The 22,580-nt window shown below is 41.3% G+C and overlaps 1 protein-coding gene across 1 annotated transcript in view; it reads left to right on the plus strand.

The window, feature by feature from the left end:
- The window catches only part of FTO (FTO alpha-ketoglutarate dependent dioxygenase), a 431,926-nt gene that overhangs the window by 359,023 nt on the left and 50,323 nt on the right, over positions 1 to 22,580 (plus strand). Inside the window, exon 25 of the mRNA XM_065028667.1 lies at positions 6,927 to 7,107. The gene's annotated coding sequence lies outside the window, so the exon portion shown is untranslated. The remainder of the gene's footprint in view (positions 1 to 6,926; positions 7,108 to 22,580) is intronic.

The following is a 22,580-nucleotide window of genomic DNA, read 5'->3' on the forward strand; positions in this document are numbered from 1 at the left end:
GGTTGGTTAATACTTCAGTATCAGCAAATGTGCTAAAGGTGTAGAGTTTAGGAAAATATGAGCAAGAAGCTTTATATGCTGATATTTTGATTAGTGCATAAGGTCAATTTGACGTATTGGGTAAAAAATCTCTGTGAAGGGCCATGTTTATGGGGACAGAGCACTATCTGCACTGTGTTTATTTGAAGGTTTTCGACTGAGCCTTAAAACTTGAACCACAGATTTAAAAATCCACTTTTAGACTGAAAATAACCCTGCCACAAATTAGTGCCCCTAATCCCCCTGAACAGCACCTCACCTTCCTGAAAGACCCCTCTGATGCCAGGGAATCATCTTTGGCTGAGTGTGACCCAGCATATCCAAGTGTGGCCTCAAATTCTTCTGGCTATTTCTGCAGAGACTGGGCTGGGCAGCAGGACCTTGTGCATGCTGCCATGGACCTCAGCTTAGCAAAGCACTTGAGCTGTCTTATGGAACTACCACCTTGGTGGACTGAACCCACTAAAAATATTGTGTCTAACACCCTGCATGATGTGCAGGGGCTGTGCAGGGCTGGATACCACTGAAATCTCTCCAAAATTCGGTGCAGGTGTCTTTTGTGGGAAGCACTCATTGAACTGGGAGTGTGGTTGTGCATATGAAGCTTCAGCTTTAGCTCAGACTCCTTGGGATGGGCTGGGACTACAACATTGCCCATGTCTTACTGATCCAGTGGGATCAGTGCTGGTACGGAACAAAAGCTTCTTACAAGTTTAAAGTTCTCACTTTACATTGCAATTGGTGTGCTTGCTTTAAGGGGTTGTGCATCATCTTTCCAGTTATTATATTTGGAAATTCTTTGTTTACAACAGGTTCTGGTATTTCAAGCATTCTTTCTGTGACAAATTTATTGTGATTATTTGTTTGGAGAAATGCTCAGTCTGCAGCTTTTTCTCTTTGCACCTTCACTTTATTGCAGCCTGTCTCAGGAGAGGTTAAAAACAACCCAGTGCTGTCTGGGTGAGAAAAATTAACTTTTTAACCTTCTATTTTGTCCAGAGACCTGGGTTAGGCTGAGGTTTAACCACTGGTGCAGAGGGTTGAAGGCATGCTGTGTTTACACCATTTTGTTCTGTTTGGAAGGGTTTGCAACAAGGACATTTTATTTTCCCCTGTCACTCAGGGTGATGCAGTGACTGACTAAAAAGAATAATAATTGCTATGATAGAGCTTATACTTTTGTGATGCTCTGTCTGTTGCGCCCTTACCAGCTGGCCCCATTTAATCCAAGATGAGTTGATGATATTTCCAGGACCTCCCAGTGTAAGTGTCAGTGGAGGAACCAGCAATCCAGGTTTGTTTCCATTTCACATCACTCAGGGTGAGCTCAATGCACTGTCAGGCTTGTGAACTGTGTTAAAATAGGGATCCTCTGTAGAGCCGTAAGTGTGGGGGATTGCAGGGGATCTGTTCTGGGGCGGGCAGACCATCCTCCTGGGACTCCTGAGTACGGTTCAGCTTGGCAGAACAGCAGGGAGCTGGCAGTGGCATCCCTGGGAGGTCCCTGCTCAGGAACTCACCGGGAGCTCAGGGAAGCACAAAGAGGACAGCTCTTAGAAGATTTAGGCACCTGGTCTAGGCCATCAGTGCAGGTGAGGCAGCTTTATAAGGGCAAAATGTGATCTGAAAAGTCTGGCTCAATATCCAGCTCATCGTAGTTGAACTTGCTTTGCTGTTATCTCCCACCAACATCCTCACTACATTCAAGACAAGGTCAATGGTGCCACCTCACCATGGGATTGGTTGGGTGGGCTGTCTTGGAACAGCTACAGCATGTGCATAGCTGAGCAGTGAGAAGCCACTCCTGGCACCGTGTCCCTGCTGTGTGGCCTCAGTGGTGACCAAGCATGGGGCTGGGAGTGCCTGCCCCAGGTGGGACACCTGGAATCACCCTAGTGTGCATTGGATGGGAGGGTGGAGGTCACTCCACAGGACTGGTGACTGCAATGGGGTGATGGTCACCCCATGGGGCTGTTGACTGCACTGGGGTGATGGTCACCCCATGGTGCTGGTGACATTGGGGTAGGAGTCACCCTGTGGGGCTGTTGACTGCACTGGGGTGATGCTCACCCTGTGGGGCTGTTGACATTGGGGTGGGGGCCACGCCATGTTGCTGTTGATTGCACTGGTGGTGATGCTCACCCCATGTGGACAGTGACTGCATTGGTGTGATGGTCACCTCATGGGGCTCCCACTAGGTTGTAGAGGGCCCCACCCAGCCCATGCTGCCCCACTGCCAACCAATTCCCCACAGAGAGCAAGCTCCTCTCCATCAATCCGTCCCACCCTCTGGCCAGTCCCAGCCCTGCCTGAGGGTATTTAAGTGCTGGCCCAGGCCAAGCTGCTCAGTGCTGCTGGTGTCTGTCCTGGGTGCCTCCTGTAGGGCTCTGCCTGGGGCTGTGTCTCTGGGTCCCCGATCCTCTCTGCCCCCTGGCCTGGTGACACATCAGAGGCCATGGAGCTTCTGTCAGCAGCAAAGCCTGACCTGACACAGAAGGGGCTGTTGCTGTGCCCATGCCCCAGGGAGGATGCTGCTGAGCCTGGGCTGGTGGGGCTGCAGCTGGGGAAGGCCCATGGTCACTCAAGGACGAGGAAGGTGCCTGCTGCAGCCTCTGCAATGCCAGCGTGTCTTTACCTCAAAAAACTGCATGTCACGTGCAGAGTGGGGCTTACTGCTGTCTTTGGTGATACTGAGGAGCGCTGAACTTGCTGAACCTGTGAGTGATTAATCCTTTAACAAGACACCATTACAGAGGGCATCTGCTGCTGGCAGCTGTGTGACAGTGAGCGTGGGCCAGAGCAGGGTAGCCCCATGGTGGTTGCTGTGTGGAGTATCACTCAGCCTCTCCCTTGCATTACTGGTAGGGTTTGGTTGCCCCAACATGGTCAACTTGGTCTTAGGTTGTTGGTACAGCATTGATCTGGGGTGCAGAAACTTTAGTTGTTCCCCTCCTTTACACCACTGGGAGAAGGTGCCATTTCCTACCTGGTGTTGACTCTCAGACTTCCCCTTTCCATGTTCAGCACCAAGTATCTTCTAGGTCTTATGGAGGTTTTGATGAGTGAATATCATCAGGAGTTCCTGATGCTGTCTTTGGACACACATAGGAAAGGATTACACACAGCTCACAAAGTTTGACACCTAATAGGGAGTACAGGTGAAACAGTATCATTTTCACACTTTCTCTCAAGGTTAGAGAACTTTAATGGTAGAGCTCATGATGTCAAGAGGAGATGAAAGTCAAGTGACTCTGGGATGTCAATCCAAAAGTCTGCACCAAATAGTAAAGGCTAATACAGTATGTCCTTGGTAACGCAGCCCTCTTATCTCCACCAAGGTGTTTGCTACAAGAGAGTTAGTTCCTGCCTTAGCTGAGGGAGGGGAAGGCAGGGAACTGCAGGTGAGCCACGGAGATCAAAATCACCTGCATCAGCTCTGCTCAAGGGCTCAGGAATGAGCTGGGAGACAGCAACTGGCAGAACTGCTGATGTGCAGACATCTGTGTGATTCCAGGCTGTTTAGGAGAAGTACAGGCTTTACAGTGAAAAATCATGGTGGGTAAATCCTCTACTCTCCAAAACAAGGTAGATCCCATAATTACTGGATATGTAGAGACTTGGCTAGATACCAGTAGAATACAGAGAGAAACGTGAGGAAAATCTGTTTTGAAGCCAAATTAGCGACTTTTTGTATTTCCGTCATGAGAAATAAGACTAGAATTCTGACAATATGTGTGATGCTTTCTATAAAATCCCATTTTAATCAGTGATGACAGTTTGACATTTTTCCAGCTGCTTAGAAGCACTAGACAGTCAAGTATCTCAGTAGGGCATGGGTTGGCATGCTGGGATGTATGTAAGCTTTAACTTTCCTCCTACTCACTGACTTACGATGGTATTCGAAGAACAGGGGAGAAAAAAGCTTTCTGCAGGTTTCACACTAGCTTATGCCATCTGTGTTTTTAGCCTTGTCTTGTAAAAGTAAAATCTTCACTTTGAAAATGTATCCAGATGCTGCCGGCTAATGTTATCATTCTCAGTAGCAAGTGAGGATTTTATTTATAAAATGTCCTGGCCTTTGCTGAACAATTCATGGTTCTGCACACTTGAGGGACATATAAATAGCAATTAAAACACAATTCAGAGTAATGCTTAGGCTCTTACAGAAAGTGACATCAATTTAAAGGAAGGGATAATGTGCTGGGCTGGACATCAATCAAAAGGAGGAAAAAAAAAGTTGTCTAAAGCAGCATTTAAATGATGGGATAAAGCATCTGGGAGAACAGGATCCACAACATGGGGGCTGGTAGATAAAAGACACCCGGGTAAGGATACTGAGCTTGATGAGACCACCCATCCCAGACGTGTCTGTTCCGAAGCCCTACCCAAGCCCTACTCCCAAAGAGTACTGCGGCCATATAGCCTGTTTGCTTTGGAGAGGGTCTCAGTAGGTGAGGGAACAGACATAGTCTGGGGTAAAAGGGAGATAATTTGTTAATCGTTTAGCATCTCTCACCGCATTCTAGTCAGATATCTTATCCTAGCCTGCCAGATCCTATCTTCACCTGCCTTAGATATATTCACAGCTTTGGTTACTATTTACACTATTTGGTCACCATATCTTCTTCATTATTGTATTTAACTTCTCAATGTTCTTCTGAATTAAGGAAACACTGAAAATCATCCCTTTTTATAAACGGAAATCTTACATAAAACATGCCCACAGTCCCACTGTTCACAGCCTTGCAGTGTGCTGCACATCTATGTACCTCCTGAAGTCTCCAAGCCCCAGGTCTTTACCTTTGCTCTGAACTTTCATGTCATATGCCTGGTTATTTCTGTTCCTCTCTGCCCAACCCCTCTGCTTTACTGTTCCTGTCATCTCTTGCTTCCTCCCTTCTGTTTCTCAGTGGAGTGAAGACCAACCTACTCTCCTGTGCACAGTTTTTTTGTTTAGATTGCAACTTCTGTGGAGCAAGACGCAAAGTCTCAGCTCACAACCCACTGTGTACACACTCACAGCATCTTTCTGGCTGCACAAACAATGAGAATAAACCAGATTCAAATTATCAATATTGTAGCAGCACAAGGGTAGGCATGTAAAATCAATGCTATGGACTTAACCTGCATGCATAGTTACTGCAATTATGCATAAAAATAATCATTTTGTGGGTTGTTAGGGACATTTAACTTGACATGCACTTGCACACCTACTTAGTGTTCACGTAGTTTTAAGCACAAATGCCCTGTACGATCTGTATGGCACTGGGGCCGCTGGAATTGGACTCTCTGTCAGAAGCTGTTGGTTTATTTTTAGTCAAAGAATTGCATTGCTGGATTGTTTGGGGAATTCAGGAGTGTTGTCTGAAGAGTTTTTAAAACTCGCTTCTCCACATCTGAGCCTCGTATCTTCCAGCTTCAGACAGGCAATTGGATCTACTAGTTCTAGCACTGTACTTTTATGAAAAGCAGGCATTAAATTGAGGAAACAGCTATAAATAAGTGGAGAATTTGCACCTGCAGATTAAAAGCCTGTTTGAGAAATCAGGACTATGTTTGTTGTCTTTATTTTTTCTGTGCTGAATGTATTTTTTTAAAACTAGTTTTATGTAGCAGAACACATGAAAAAAGCCCAAGACATTTAGATCAAGGAGTTAGAGATCTAATCAGAATGTTGATGACTTATTTACAAGTGTTTTCTCAGCCATGTTGCTTTTCTCTAATTTCTACAGGATATCCTTTTCCTTCAAAGTCTCCAGAAATTACAAGACAGGCTGCTTTTTTTCGGGGGCTGTCTGTTAGGAGGCTGACAAGATGAATTAGCCAAATAATTGCTGTTAAACTCATACAGTACTTACTATATTTAAAGTATTTAGTCTGGATAAATGGTTCTCTGTTAAGGCACAATCATTCTTTCTCAAAAATGGATCATTTTTGATACATTTCAATCTCTGTTCAAACTGCTTATCTTCCCTTTCCTAATATCTAGTGATGTTTTGTGCAGTGCAAGACACTATTTGGTTTTATGCCGAAAAATCCGTCTTTTCCTGCCTCTTCAGATTACAGATCTTCATGACACAGGGGAAAAAAAACCCCTCCAAATCCTTTATTTGAAACTATCGATTCCAGTGATAATTATCAAAGATTTAGTTCCTTTGACTTTAGATGAACCGTTAACCATATCCACAGTTTATAAATCCAGTCACTAATGAAAATCTGCACGGGTGAACTCGAACAGAAAGTTTGGTGCGTGTCTGCGTGGGTTTTTCCAGCGAGGCTGCAGCAGCGCTTGTCCTCAGAGAATCCCCAGGGTTCTGAAGATGATTAATGATAACAAAGCTTTCCCTATTGTGTTAGTGGATAGGAAGGAAGGAAGAGTACTCTAAAAGGAGTGTGCATAGAATTTCTGTGTATTGAAGTTCAGGAGTAGAGTTTAACCCTTTAAAACGGCTACAAAATTTCTCCCGGTTAAGTGAGGAAGATGAAAACCACTTTCTTCGTCTTCAAAAGTCTGCCTACTGGCTGCATTAGCAGATTTCTGCAGCAAGGATGAGCAGAGGGAAACCAATGCACTGAGATGTAGCAACGCTTCTGGAGGAATTGGGCTGCTTGCAATATAGCAAACAGTTAGGCACACCCACAATCCACTTAGGTTTAGCTTTTAGAAATGTGTTAGAGATTTCTGCTAATGGGTTTTCCCTGTGGGCAGCATTACCAACCTGATTATACAGGTTTTAAGAAACTCTCTTAGGAAGATTCTTTTTCATCATAAGTTTTGACATTGACCTACTAAACTGGGTAATTTAGCATTTTATTTCCTAAGAATGGAAAAGAAAATTGAATATTTCATGACAAGAGAGGGATTATAGTAACTCTGTTCTTTATAGGAAACCTATCATGTCCGGGGGCCAGATCGTGCTTCTGAGATCTGTGCGTCTACATGAAGATCTCAACGCCTGCTTTCAGAACTGCAGCTGGAATACCTTGGTTGTGATACTCCCGGATGACTTGCTGTAGAAGCTTCTACAATACGTGCCTGTGATTACAGCCTGGAGATGGAGCTGAGATGTGAGTAACTTGCACCTTCCAACTGGAAAAGCTTAACTGAAAAGGTGATACATTTGCAACCACATTCATTTTTGTAGGCACCTTCCATCCTAATGAAAACAGGGCAGATCGTGGCCAGGATGGCTCAGGTTGCGTGTGGCAATCTAGGGTCTCTGAACTGAGATTGTTGGTTTCCCATAATCTAAAAGTTCCTCTAGGTTTAGGAGCAGCTTTTGAACAGAGGTAGAGAGCAAACCTTTGCCTTCTCCCCCCTGTGACACATTGCAAGAGAATCTTTGTGAAGAAATTATGGTGGCGATTGCATCACAAAAAACCCACTCCTAAAGCTAACTGGGAGGATGTGGCAATTTAGCCCTAGTGATTTAATTGCAATGTTCCTTTAATAGCAATTATTCTTTTCCATGAAGGAGTACCAAATGCAACCTGATTATTAGTTGGCTGAAAAACAGGAATGCTTTGTTTCACTAAGACGTGTTACCTGGTACAATGGAGCTGGAATTCCATTAAAAAAAGTGTACTTGGAATTTTTAAACTGGTTTTACAGCAGATAAATTTTATCACAATGCTACTTCTTTAAAAAAATCGCCAATGCTGTAGCATTTGGCCAGCTCTCCTGCTAATACGCTGCAGTTTAAAATAGTCCCCCAGTCTTACATATCTGGACACAACTCTTGTTCTCGGTCTAGGCAAAACAGTATTTTACAAAAGTGTCATTTAGTATCTACTTAGAGCTTTAGAGTGAAATATTCAAAGTTGTGCTTGTAAGGAATCTATTCGGTATTAATTGTTCTACTGCATTTACTAATTTGCTATTATTGTTAGGCATGGAGTTGGAAAAGTATTACCCCTCTAGCTAGAGGGGTAAAACTCATTTTCACTGGGGGCCACATCAACTATTCCTACATTTATACAGTCAGTCATAAAATTACATTCAGCCCTTTGAAGGCAACCACAAGGCTGATGTGGCCGTGGTGAAAATGAGTTTGACACCCCTGAAATAGCTGATCCCAGAGAAAAGTAATGGCTTGTCGGGACTGTGATATTTGGTAGTTTCCTTCCTCTCAGTCCCTTCATCTTTCTGTATTCTCCTCCTTTCTCCACTTGATTTTACACTCCGGAGTGCCCAGTGTTGGAGGATGTCCCAGCACGGCTGCTCTGTGAGGCTGTGTGGTGATGCGGTGGTCAGCTGGGGAAGAGGAGGAAGCGTCTCCAAAGAATGTCCAGAAAAATGATAATATAACATTGTGTTTGCTTTGAGTGAGAATGTTCACGTATGACCATACTTATCTGACCGCATTATTGATGCATGTGTGGAAAATACAATGTATGTGGCAGGGGTGAAACATCTTGCTCTTCAGTAATCTAAAAATAACCTGGAAAAAAAATACTTAGCATTTCTGTGATGCCTGCTCTAATGTCTCAGAGCACTTCTCCACTGTGGCTTCAGTCCCAAAGTAGGATTCAAGCAGGAGCAGCTGAGCTGAGGTGGACTTTTTGTTCTACTTCTGGGGTTTGTATCCGCGCCCATTACTGAGTTGCCGCCAATGACCCAGTCCCACATGTGGCTGGGTCCTTCTCTTTGCAGCATTCTCAGCCTCAAACATCGGGTTAAGATTTCTTCCTGTGCTCTGACCCCTTCGTGGTGGGTAAACAGGCCGGAGCAGCATAAAAGGGCTGGAAGCCCCGTTTCTGGCTGGGGGAGAATTCCCTCAGCGCGGGCTCTGCACAGACGCTCCCCCAGATGTCTGGTACCTTTGGTGTGCAAATGGGGGGACCCTGCTCGGCGGCCAGCACGGCTCCTTTCAAGTCCTCCTTTAGTTCCCGCTGTGTGTCTTTCCCCTCTACTGCAGAGAGGAGAACGCTCCGGGTTTGTTATGTTTAAATTACACTATCTTTTATATTAGGACAGATCAAAAACTAACACCCGAACCATTTTCAGTTCACATAGAACAGTAAGAAACTGTCTCATAATTGAAATAGTTAATTAAAATGTACATATGCCCTCAACAAAAGCAAAATTGTTCTGCAGAGCTGCTGCTAGCATGAACAAGACAACATTCAGAGATTTCTCAGTTGCTATATAAAAGCAGTTCCAATCCCACCTTTAAAAAAACCCACAAAATTCTTCACATAAATAAATATTCCACTTGCATAATTTATAAATTACTTTGGTTAAAAATGTTAAATTGCCAAGAAGCCTGACTGCAACTGGTCTGATTCTTCTTTTTTGTCTACATATTAAAATAAAAAGAAAAAGAGAATGTTGAAACAGCTGAGGCTGGTTTGGTTGAGGGTTAGTGTTTGGGTAAGAAGCCTCCAAGGAAAACTGAAGTGCTGAATGAACACCACTCCGTGGTAATTAGTGAGTGGTATTTTTCCTTGGAGTCAGTTTCTGAATCCATGAAATAGCCAGTGATGGGAATGGGGAGGGACACTGGATGGAGAAGATGGTAACTTTCTCAGTGAGGCATCATGTTGAGACTGTGGCCATTTCATTAAATATATGTAGGTTTTTCTAGTAGAAGGAATGTAAATTATGTTGTGTTGGCCAGAGTGTGAGCAATTAGTTTAAGTTATAGCTACTTTTTTATCTTCTCTCATATCCCCAATTCAGACATGGCATTGTGGTGTTATATTAAATGGTTGCTGTCTTCCATGCTTGAGGTAGATACCTGAATTCAGTGGCTGGCAAAATGTTCCCTGCTTATATAGTTCAGTCTGTAAAGCACTTTAGGACCTCCAAATACATATTTGTCCTTAAATTGACTTCAAAAAGTACTTTTCTGCACATAAATAGATAAATTTTCTTCAAAGATCTGTGGAACAGTGTACATCATAACTATTGGTATATATCTCAAATGGACTTGTCAGTATGCATACTAGGGGATCAGAAGGTAAGACTTTGGCTTTTTTCAGTTAATTGGCTTCCACTACAAATACAGTATCAGGCCTGATATGGCAGTTGTAGAAAACTGTAAAGCAGTTGTAGTTCTGCTTCTTTCCTTATAGCGATTACCTGGCCATATTTAGGGTCTGATAAAGTGTGGGTCTCCTTGTAGGACTACTTATTTATTTAGCGCATCTTGGAAGACATCAGTATTTTATGCCACATTATATCTCTGATGTAGAAAAAGATGGTGGTCTCAGTCAAGATGCTGAGAACATTGGAAGAATCACTGCCATGCATAATTCTTCAGCTTCTTCAGTGGGAAGCCCATGGCTGTAGAGCAGGGGTGTCAAACTCATTTTCACTGGGGCCATGTCAGCCTTGCAGTTGCCTTCAAAAGGCTGAATGTAATTTTAGGACTGTATCAATGTAGGAGTAGTTACATTGATACAGTCCTAAAATTACATTTGGCTCTTTGAAGGCAACCGTGAAGCTGACGTGGCCCCTGGTGAAAATGAGTTTGACATCCTTGCTATAGAAGATGAGACACTATCCTTTTGAAAGATATTACTGTGAATAAAGCTCACAATAAAATACAATTTAAGGAGTTTCAATCTTTAATGTTGATGCTTTTTTTTCTGTTTTTTAGATAGTTCCACCTTCTTGCTGCTTCAAGAACAACTTGTTCTTTAATACACGAGAGGAATCAGTACTCAAGACAAATGTTATTTGCTTTTTTTTTTTTTAAAAAAAAAGCGCCATATAACTGTGGCAGTCACCAAATTTTGAAATGTATAATTGAACATGAGGATTTTTTTTAAGAATGGTTTTTGAAATGGTTTAGTTGAGTGATAAATCCATGAGTTAACTAGTAAATGACCTTTGAATGTTTTTCCCTGTCCCTTCCCAGAACTGTCAATCGGCTAAAGGCTTGACATTTTTTGCACAGAAGAGTTTAGTTTTTGAGAGGAAACAATGCTATTTCACTAAATAGGAATTTTCACAGAAATTTGTTTAAAATGTTGGGATTTTCACTGAAAATACACTGCTTTCTTTATGCCTGTGACGGCTTCTCACCATTTTTAGGGTTATGCCTTCATTGCTGTTCCTTGCAATGCTGTATTTGCTCTTGTGTTTTTGGAGGTAGGCTGAGGTTATATGATGGTATGCTTGGCATAGGTTTGGCAGGGGACTCAAACTGATGCTTCACTTTACGTTCTTTGAGGTGTTTGATGGGAATCGGTGGCATTTAGGAAATACATCATGTGGTTAAAACCAGGCATATGTGAAGCGGTGGCTTAGCTGGGGCTTTAGATCAGGTTTTGTGTATTGTGGCTGTGGACTGTTCTTTCCATCTATTAAAGTGATATCCTGTTTTCCCAAGAATATCATATTTAGGAGAAAGCTAGACAAGAATTCTTCTAAGTAAAAGACCTTTTTTTCTGTACTTCACATAATAGCAGTTCAGTGAGATAAAAATAGTACAGAAAACAAATTAAACTTTCAAATGAGAGGATATTAGAGTTTGGTCATCTTAAAAGTTGGTATTGGCCTTTTATCTGAGAAAGTATTTTTTCCTTTTATTGATTTTTTTTTTCCTCAATGTTGCCAAGGTTTCTCACTGTTTTGCTGTTGCTTTCTCATAAAACTCTCCACAATTCTTAAGGGAAACATTCTCATTAAGGCTGCAGTGGTAAAAGAAATCTTTATGGCAAGGTTAGGAAGTATTTCTAACGATTTGGAGGTATTTTTTGAGGCAATTTATCCTTACAGTGGTTATTTAAAACCAAAATAAAACTCAGAGTAATAAGACCTATTCTTTTCCACCAAACCATGCGAGTCCTGGACTTCAACAGGGAATGATACATGAAACCATTGAAAATACTGTAGAACAGTAAAACCAACTTTCCGAATGGAGAAGAAAGGAGTTTTAAAGGAGTTTTACTGGTGAGACTACTAGGTGTAGCCTTAGCAAGCAACATGAGTGCATTTGTGTGGTTTGCTCTGTTTTGCATAAGAGTAAGCTACCTCACCCTATGTGAACGTGCAGTAATTAGCATGGAGTTAATAGTATACCTAGATATTGCAGCTTATTATGCAGTCACGCTACCATGTAGGCCAGCACTATGTTGTGCAAAAGTAGGGCATGTTTACGCTGCTGTTACTATATCAACACTACAGCTTGTTCTACACTGGGTTACAAACACCTGTGCTATAATAACTACAACTAGATGAGCATGCAAATGTGTGAAGCTGGCCTTAGCTGTAATGAGCTGTGAGGAGGACAGTAGGTTATACCAGTGATGACTACAAAATGGAATTACTGTCTAAAAGTATCTGCGGGGATCCAGTATTATGTTATTTTTTTAAATATTCAAAGCATACCTAAGTACATTATTTAAGGACAATTTTATTTTTTCTGGATAAAATAATTTGTATTCACGGAGCAACTTTGCCACAGGAGACTGAACTTGAGGACACCACAGACCTTTTTGCAATATGTGCTATACATTAAAGTGCCTGTCAGAACTTGTTAGCTGGCTTTCTTCTGGTTCCCACCAACTGAACGACACTAAAATTCCCTTTATGTTACTTCGTTGTGTAATGAGCTGGTGAGAGGTCCAAATAGGTAGAAATGAGGTGCCATCACTGTGTTGCTGTCCAACTCCTTTCAAGACATCAACAAGCATTTCATGTGCTGCTCTAAATGTGCTCTGCAAACCACAGCTTGGGGCTGTTACCCAAAGGCTCAGAACCTCCATGTTTAAGACTTAATAGTGAGATTCTTGAGAGATTTATAGTTAGAAAACAAATAAGTGGTGTGTAGACATGTGCATGTGTAGACACAAGGATGTAGATAGAGGGTTCCAAAAATCTGTAGGTCAATTTAAAGCAAATGAATCATTTTATAAGCAGTTATAAAGGAGGGAGGGAACAGCGAAAGTACATGGTCCCCTTCACCTGAGGTTCTCAGGTCACTTTAGAAATGTGATTGATCAAACTTCTTCACACACTGATGAAGCTGATGTGAGGGGTGTGATGCTGTTTAACAGATCAGATGATTGTCCTAAGTCTTTGGGTGCAACAGTGCTGAAGCTGCAGGTTTGGCACCATGACTGTAAAGCTGTGGTGTGTCCTTCTCATCCAACACCAAAGCAGCAGCATGTTTCTCCAGTGCACACCTGCTCGTGGCTTTTTAGAAGCTTTCTAAGAAAGAAAGGAAAAAAAGAAAGAAAATATGAAGTTGCTGTAAGGTCACCGTGGCATAGATTTTTCTTGAGCATGCTGCATGGACATTGACTGCAGGTTTCTGAAGCGGCATGTTAAAAAATTACAACAAAATATTATTCAGAATCTCTGAATGCATTTTCAATATGTACAGTATTTACAGTGAGCAGAGGGCTATATAGGAACTGCAGAGCTTGTATTTAATGAGACACATGGAGCCACAGCACCAATTGTATCTTTGCAAGTTCGTCAACTGCAGGTGCAACAACAGATCAGCATTTTACTAGGTTGGATGGAACTCTGGCTAAAAAGCAGATGATCTCTGTGAGCACATCAAGAAATCTGGTCTCCTTTCACCAGCTTTCTGGTTAGTTTTTATCTGATGTGTCCCCTCACAGTGAACACAGTGACTGGTGGTTCTGTGAGGGATTTTGGTAGCACAGCTCTTCCTCTGCAGCCATGGTGCTGCTGATCCTCTGAATCTACACTTGCTATCTAGGATGGTAACCAAAAAACTGTTTGGCCGGTAATTGCCAAGCACCTCTCCCCCAGAATGGATTCTGACTTCTTTTTGGGTTTGGAGACCTCTAATAGAGATGGATGTCTCTCAAAAGTTACAATAATGCTTGGAATTTAGATTCAGAGATATATCTGGAGGGAGAGGCTTTCTTGCTAAGTATTAATTCAGTCTATCAATGAACAACACTGGGAAGCTGCCTCTAGGACACTTACTTGTCAAAAAGCATGCCCAAAAGTGACTTGTGGTGTGCTTTTTGGTTAAAATACTGAATTGCTATCTGAGCGGGGTGTACATTTTGTTTTTGCCCCAGAAAAGCTGAGGAACAGTTTTTCAGGTGGTATGTGCTGTGTGCCAGCCCAGTGTGCCACAGCTGGCCTGGAAACTGGTGCTTGGTGGCAAGCTGGAGGCTGGCTTGAAAACAAGGGTGATCTTCCACTCAACCTCTTTAAGGAGAGAGGCTTGATCGTGCACCACGGGAAGCAGAATAAATACAACCCTTCAGTGTCAACAGAGCACTCAGCTGCGGGTGGGATAAGTTAAAGCCTCGTCTGAGGTTATTAAATAAGAGACTAATTGTAGTTGTGCTTTTGGTAGCTCACTGATTTCATTCTCTGGCTGTAATCTGTGAGGAGCATCACAGTCATTAAAATGCACTGGTACCCTGCTAATAGTTAGTGAAGAATAGCACTCCAATAAATATACACTGTTGAAACAATAGAGCAATAATTTATCCAATGTAGTGTTTCCCGGGGATTATAGTTGAATACGCTTGTTTCTAATTTTGAGCACATTCACTGGAATTTGCAAATGCAGATTAGCAAATGGTTACAACAAAGTAAGAACATCTATGTCACATGCACTTAATCATGGATTGCTGTGTGAGCAGCGCTTGTGCATAGGCATACATCAAAGCTGATACCTATCTATGTTGTAATGTATTCCTCCACATGACCATATCCAATACACGGTACTTATTATTCCATTAGTACCCAAACCAAAAACCCTTTCCAATATCCATCTGTGAAGATGCAAATAACTGTATACTTTGTTTTATTAAGGATTGGCCATTAGGGGATCACTGGTTAAAAGTCTGAAGATCATTAGAGGGATTTTTAAAAAATAAACAAACATCTGTTGTCATATATCTTGAAGAGTTCCTGTTGTATTGATGCAATTTTTATCTGTGGTGATGATGTTGTCATGGGAACATACGCACAAGGGAATTAAATGATGTCAGGAGAAGTATAAATGATGCAAACACACCTCATTTGAAATATTAATTACCACCCTTCACACTACTCCGAAGAACAGTTCAATCTGATTTTTATTTCAGATGTAGGGAAAAATATGACACTTTTGTCTAACAATAAGTAGCTTACAATGTTGTACCAAAGTGAGTATGAGTCAGTGACTTAATCTGCATTGGCAGCATTTGCACTGGGGACCATCTGCAGCTCTGCTTGTCTGAGCATCAGTAATATTCCTCTGTGAATATCTCATCTTGATGGTCAGGGGAGGCAGGCAGCCTCTTTAAAGAGTTCCATAAATGCTTATAATTGCTGCATTAAACTTCAGTTTATTATTTTCTCCAGGTGCAGGTATGCGGATGATATGAAACCCCAGTGCATTTACATACAAATTGAAGATTTTTATTAATCAGCCCGGTAACAGGAATCAAACAGCAACACTCCATCAGGTCCTTAAATACATTTGGTGACATTTTTACCATGCATTAGCATGATAGGGCAAGCAGAATATAATGTACCAATGATTGCTTTTCCATTGAAAGCACAAACGGTTTCATTTTTCCTGTCATCTCAAATAAGTGTTAAAGAGGGTTTGGAGGCTATTGTGTACGTTCCGTATGCTAGGGACTTACAAACACTGATGGCCACATTAAATAACCATTAGTGGCTCGGCTTAGATCATTGCAACATCCCTCCTCTTCAGAATTTATTCTTTGATTTAAAGTGAAAGCAATCTGTGACTGCTTTCATAAAGTCCTTCGGCTCCCTCCATTTTTTTTTTTCCTCAAACAAAATGCATTACAACAGTAATTTTATGACTGTTAAGATAACTGCCGTTAACAAGCACTTAATTAAAATGTACAATAAATAGCAGGCTGCAGTCTTATCTCCTCTCATGAGCTCCCAGCAGCCTGAGACTCCAATGCACAGCCCTGCTGTTCCTCGGCTTGTTTGCAGATTAATTGCTTTTCTGTCTGGCAAAAGCCGCTTCTCCTTCAGCCAGATCGTAAATGACCAGATAGGGACTTTATCAATCAAGCTACTACTTTCTGTGATCACTTCCATTCAACACCTTCTGAATTTCGCATTGAGAGGAACAGAAGTTATAGAGATAGGATTTAACATCTTAGTTTATGTGAGCTTGGAATTTACGATAGTGCTGTCACCATTTGACACTGTTAATCTTTACATACAATACCCTTGGAGCAAGGCTGGTTTTGTTCCTGAGCTGGAACTATCCCTTACAAGAATTGTGAAGAATAACTATGAAACACAACTGAGATGCTCCCTGTAGTGCAAGGTTACATCTCCTCCACAATCTGTATGTACCTACTGATGTGGTGCAGCATCTATGCAGCCTTGGGCTCTGACCAAGTTAGCAGTTTACAGTTATATTAATTGAGAGCTTGTTTTATTGTGATTGTTTATCATTTATATGGGGGCAGTTGTCTGGAGGCCTCAGCCATGGGTAAGGGCCTCAGTTAGGTAGGTGCTTAATGTGCCTTCAACGAAAACCTAATTACGCTCAAAACAAGTTTTCTAAAATCCAAAGGTAGAGTCCCCCTGTTTAGACTTTGCCTGTTAGCAAAACCCTACTGCATATAGATTCTGGGAAACATGGCTGTTTGCAGATGAATTGTGATTTCTGAATTTAATGAGATGATCTAAATGAGTCTAATCGCTGTAGAAATGCTATTGTTTTTACCAAAAAGCTTTAGAGAGTAACTACTTCTGCTATGTGCAGAATACACAAGAGTTACAAATGTAAATATGATACCAGAGTGTAAACGTACTGTACTCCACTTTAGAAATGCAATCCTTGAACTGCAGTAGGTATGCTGTTTTCTTGTTCCCTGCTCAGAATATAAACAAATCTCTAATATACCAGGTTTATCTCGCATGCTGAGCAAAGGGAATGGCTTCAATTTGGAGTTCTGAACATGCACTGTGTAGTAACTTTGAAAACACACTATATTAACTTAAGCGTGACTTCTGAATACATGTGAAGCTGCAGTGTTAAACGCAATTTGTGTAGCCTCTTCAGTGTCTTTGCTAAGGTCAGTTTCCTTAAACTAAACCAAAACGCTCACCCCTTCTCCCTGTGCACTGTTCTCTGAACACAGCAGCCTCCGAACATGGTTGTGGTTTTGTTTGTTTTTTCTCCTCCTACCAGGCAGAGAGGCAAGGGACTTTCCTCGTGGAAAAACTCGTGCCTAGGAGAGCCGAAACACAGGAGTTGTCCGACAGCAGCATGTAGATTTATGTGAGCAGCCTCTAAGGACGTTTGGAGCATCTTTGCAAAGGGTCTTTTCCTGTCTGGTCTCCTCTGAGTGGTCTGCTCAGAACTTCATTCTTAAAACACATCACCAAGAGCTGATTGCAGATGGATGAAGAGAAGAGCAGCCCTTACCAAGGCACTGCCGTTGGCAGATGTGCTCTCAGGCAGTCCCTGAGCAGATCCATCAAGGGTCTGGAGGAGCCAGAGCGTTGGGCTGAGTGATGCACCTGTATCAGTGGAACACAAAACCCCAAAGCAATGGGAGTGTTCTCAAGGCAGAGGAATGAAGAAACTGCTGATAAAAAACTCACTATAACACAGCTAAAGGAGAAAATACTCAACTGTTTGGAATCCTCCAAGCTATTTGTCATGGTCACTACACTGCTACCACTTAAATAAGCAAACAAACAAGCACAAAAGATAAAGACAAGAAATAATCACTGAGCATATCAACAAGAGGAGAATGCAGCCCTGTGAAGATAGTAAAATTACCTACATAGGTCAAACCAATTTGCACTGTAATCCTGCTGCAGCTGAAGAGCGCCAGTGTAACGTGTATGCACGGGCATTTGCAGCTCTAATGTGGTTATGACAGAGAAATGTTATTATCAAGGTGCTTATGTGCACTAGGGTCAGAGTGCCATTTACATCTCATATCTGCATCATTAAGTGAACTGACAGATTCACAGAACACTCTCTTGAAGGAAGAAGGTACACAATACACTACCTTGTTTCTGTATTACTATATTTTTCTTGTTTAAAGGGGGTTTATTCTTAAACTAGGCCTTACAGCTATGCAGCTCTCATGTTTTCCCATGACAGCCATACCTTTGAAATTCTGAGTTCTCACCATTTTTGCCTCTGCTTTTACACATCAGTAAAGACCGGATGTTTTACTTTTGGACACCTGGTGTCCTGAAAGAAAATTTATGCTTAAAGTTCAGCTGTTGCCTAATTTTGTCAAGTTTGTCCTGTGCTAGTAATGGGCTGAGCTGACTTGATGAGATCTTTCTCATTTCAGGCTTTCTTCAGAAAGCTTGTTCAAATGTTTAATACCTCTCTCTCTCTCCTTCTAACAAAGTGTCATTTGTGAAAGCTTTGTCCTGAAAAATGAAACTACTCAGTATAGATTGGTTTGTGGGTTTTTTTGTTTGTTTTTCCTTCCCGCCTTCCCCCCCCCAGATAATTTCAAACACACTTGAATACTGGCTCAAAAAACTGTTTGTTGCATAAGCTGGATTTCTATGCAACTTGCTGTAGATTTCTTTGTAGTTGGGGAGAAGAACATTCAGGACTAATGGGGCTGGGCCACTAACAGGATACAGCTGTGGTTGATTAATCCAGATCATCTCACTCCACTCACTATACCATGTGTGTTTTAATTTTTTATTACTTAAGAATTTATTTTGAAATTATGCTTATTAAAAAGGTCATATTTCCGTCAGTGCCTACATTAGTTCAACCTTGTAAAATTTACTTCACCCACTCAGCTGGGTGGAGTGACTTTTTTATGAATGAGCAGATGTTACAGCTGAGCTGTTGATTTTTACATTACTTCATTAATTTATTCAGGAGAAATGTTTTAATCCCAAAGACTCCACTGTGAACAAGTGGCAAGAATCCCAGGTTCTGTGACACCCTGGCAATTCAGTGACATCTTCTTCACATTCTGGAATGGAGACATTCTTCAATCTGACATAAGCAAATACAGTATGTGCAGAACGTTGCATTTGGAGGTTGTATTTGGTGTGATGGTCTTTGCCAGTTCACCTGAGTGAAGCAGTCCCTACCTGTACAAATCAGTGTAACTCCATATAAGTTAGATAAACAATTTGGCAGTTTTTTGTGTTCTCTTGCAATATTCTTGGGTTAGCCCTTGTGATGGTCTTTGTTCTTGTTCTTTCTCTCTCCATCGTCACATAGCAAAATTGCAATCCTAAGGTTCAGAGATTTCTAGTTACCCTAATTTGTTTGATATAATCCCATGGATTGAAAAAAAAATATTTATTTACTCAAGATATTCACTCTCCGTTTGTGGAAATACTTCATAGCAGTTATGGTAGGGAACACTGGAGGACTGGACACTCAAGAGAACTAACGAGAGTTTTGAAACTTGAGGGAGATGAAACAATTTCGGACTGTGGCATTAGCACATTGACTAAATATTTGTGCTACAGGGAGAAGTAGGTATTAGGAAATAGTGAAGATTCTTTAGATTTTGTAGTTATCAGTGAAAATATCTTCATGTCATAAATGTGCATTTTGAAGATTATTTTTACAGTCAGAATAGCTGAAATAGCTATCAAAAATAACTGTACTGGCTTAGGACTGTGCTGTAAGTGGCCAGCTCTGTGATGGGTTTTGTTGTAGAGCAATGCACAAACATGTGATGTAGCACAGTCGTTGAGAAACCTGTGTGCATGGCGTACTTGGTACGGTGACAGCTTTTTTAGCTCTACAAGGACAGAGCTGCATACTGCACAACCTCCAAGTATGTATTGGGAGCCCTACTCAGCACTGCTGATGGCATTGGGGAAAACCAAAAATACCTTTCTTAATGCAGCCAGTGTTGAGAACTTCATTTCCTTAAAAAGAAATCTGGAAGAATTCCCAGGTTATATATGTGTGCCTCTAACTTCAGAGGGTATGACTGTACTAAGAGACTATGAGCAAAATTAATAGTAGAGGGTTTTCTTGTTCTTTTGCAATATTCTCATTTTAGCCCTCCTAATGATCTTGGCTCTTTCTTTCTCCATCATCACATAACAGGGGTACAAATCCTAAGAGAAAAGGAACATGTACATTGGTTCCTCGTTGGCTCAAGATCATGTAATTTGGGGTTGGAGAACAGCAAATGGTGAATTTGGGTAGTCTAATTCTAACTGAATTCTCATTGAGAACAGAAACTGAGAAGAATATTTTAATTCACTTATCTCCTAACTATACTTATCCCACATTTTAAGTGATTTTTATCTTAATAAGTTTTGTGGGGATCAGACACAGACAACTGAAGGGGCTATTTTAGTGACATTTGTAACACAATAGTATGCAGGAAACATTTTAGAGCTTTGCTTGAGAGTCTGTTCTACAAAGGCTGGACCAGAAGTGATGTCTAATTCAGAAAATGTTGTTTGTGTTGCTTCCGAGGTGAATTTAAGATGTCGGGTCAATCCTTTATCACTGGTGGCTTATCAAACATAAATAAATTACACTGTACTTTTCAGAGGTTCTTTTTCAATAAAGCATTTAAACATGTTACTTGTTTTGCTGGGTTAAGGTAAAAGTTGAATTTAGGCTGGAAGCCTGGTTTCCAGACATTTTCAAATTTTGGTGATAATTAGTCCTTATAATGAACCAGCCCCATTCCCCTTGAAATGAGCAATGGTAAACTTTGGGATGATCAAACTGTGCATCCTTTTGTGACTTGGTGGGTTGAAGGGTACTTGCAGAGTGCTAATTTATTAAATATTTTCGCATTTCATCAGTTCTTATGGTGCTTTTTCCCCGTTGGAAATCTTCATTATGTTTTACATTTAGGCTGAATTCAAACTAATTATTGCAAGAGGCTTTGCTCTTCTCCATGATTTATTTCTGCCCTCTGGCTGATCAGTGGTCCATGGTCAGCACTCAGACTTCCCAGAGGCTTAAAACATGTTGAACACTTTTACATTTAGGGAGATCAAACCAAAGAGGATGGAGGGAGAGTTTAAATTCACAGGAGAGCATTTTATTCCCATTTTAACTCAGGTTGTGCAAACAATTGTTATCCTTTTAAAATAAAAAAGACATTTCAGGCCTGTTTTGTGTGACCAGTCTCTGCTTTGTAGCTACCAAACTGGAATCACCTCTGAAAGCTTTTCTCCTGGATATTAGTTTAACTTTCAGTTCTTCTGTCTGTCCTGTGTCTGTGCATTTCAGAAGTGTGAGATGCTACACCAAAGGCTGATGAGCAGCAACAGAAATCTTACAGCAAGCAGAAAGTCCTGCTCAGATGACACCTGTAGCAGCTTCCACTGAGATTGTCCCAAAGAGGACATGATTTCCAGGTGACAGATACTGCATCATCTTCTATTGCGAAGAAGGGGAAGCATTAGCTTTTGTCTCATGCTGATCTTTTTGGAGTAGTCATTAATCCAGCCCAGAAGCTCAGATCTAGAATTTGGGATTTGAGGGAAAGGTTTGAATTGAGATCTGAATTTTGCTAAGCTGTTCTGCTTTTAGATTTGCTTGCAATAGTGTTGGGGAATAGATCTGCCACAGGTGTTTCCTATCTGGCAGTTTTTCAGGCACATGTGCCAGGTGCAGACACTGACCTAGACCCAGGTGAATTTTGGTCTGAGTAATCAAACTGAGCCACTCCCATCCCTACAAGTGCTGTGGACATGGCTGGACTTCTGCTCACAAGAGACTGAGGTCAGGAGGGTTTTCTTCTTTGTCTTTTTGCCATAATAAATCCTATCTGAGCTGGTGCGCATCAGTCCAGAAAGTGTAATCCAAAATTCATGTGTACAGGTAGGATGTAGTTATGAATTGATATTAGATGATGATACTTCCACTGTGCATTTGTTTTGGCAGAGAAATGGTAGTTTCAGTAGTTTTAAGCTGTGTGATGTGATATTCTGGGAAATTTAAGTCCAATTAAGGCAGCCTGAGGATTACAGTGGGTATTAGTGTTAACCAATTAAAAAAAAAAAACAACTTGACAAATGTCAACCCATACTCAGTTGTGGCTGTTGAAATTCAGGTCCAGATGCAAGACTGGCATCTTGTGTGTATCTTTGCTATGCTGAAACACAGTGGCAAAAAGCAACAATATTCTCCTGTCTCTTACCTAGCAGTTAATCGAGCTCTGTGTCTTAAATATCTCCTCAATGATCAGGAGTTCTTAACTGCTCACATTTTTCATTCCTCCCATCACCTGAGAAGGCTTGTCTATTGTTAGACCAAGCAGCACTGACTTTCAGGTAAAATAAGGTGAAACAAACCTTTTTCTTGTTCTGTGGTGTTTGTTTAACTTTAATTCTGATGCAAAATAGTTTTTCTAGCTTAGTTATGAGTGGAAAAACTGGTGTCACTTTGTACAGCATTTCAGTGCCAAGCTCTTAAAAGCAGTGCTATTGGAAATGGTAAAGACCTCGAAGGTCACCTACTAATGGTTATTCCCAAGCAGGATTTTTCCCTATAGTGTGTGTGTATTTATTTATATATCCCCTAGAGCTTTACCAAGTCTTGTTTTTTTAAAACTCTCCATTAGTAGGGCTCTACTTATTTCTCTTGGGAAATTATTACCCATGGAAAAGGTTTCGCAAGAAA

This window comes from Columba livia, chromosome 13 (genome assembly GCF_036013475.1).
Source record: "Columba livia isolate bColLiv1 breed racing homer chromosome 13, bColLiv1.pat.W.v2, whole genome shotgun sequence".
NCBI classification, from domain to species: Eukaryota; Metazoa; Chordata; class Aves; order Columbiformes; family Columbidae; genus Columba; species Columba livia.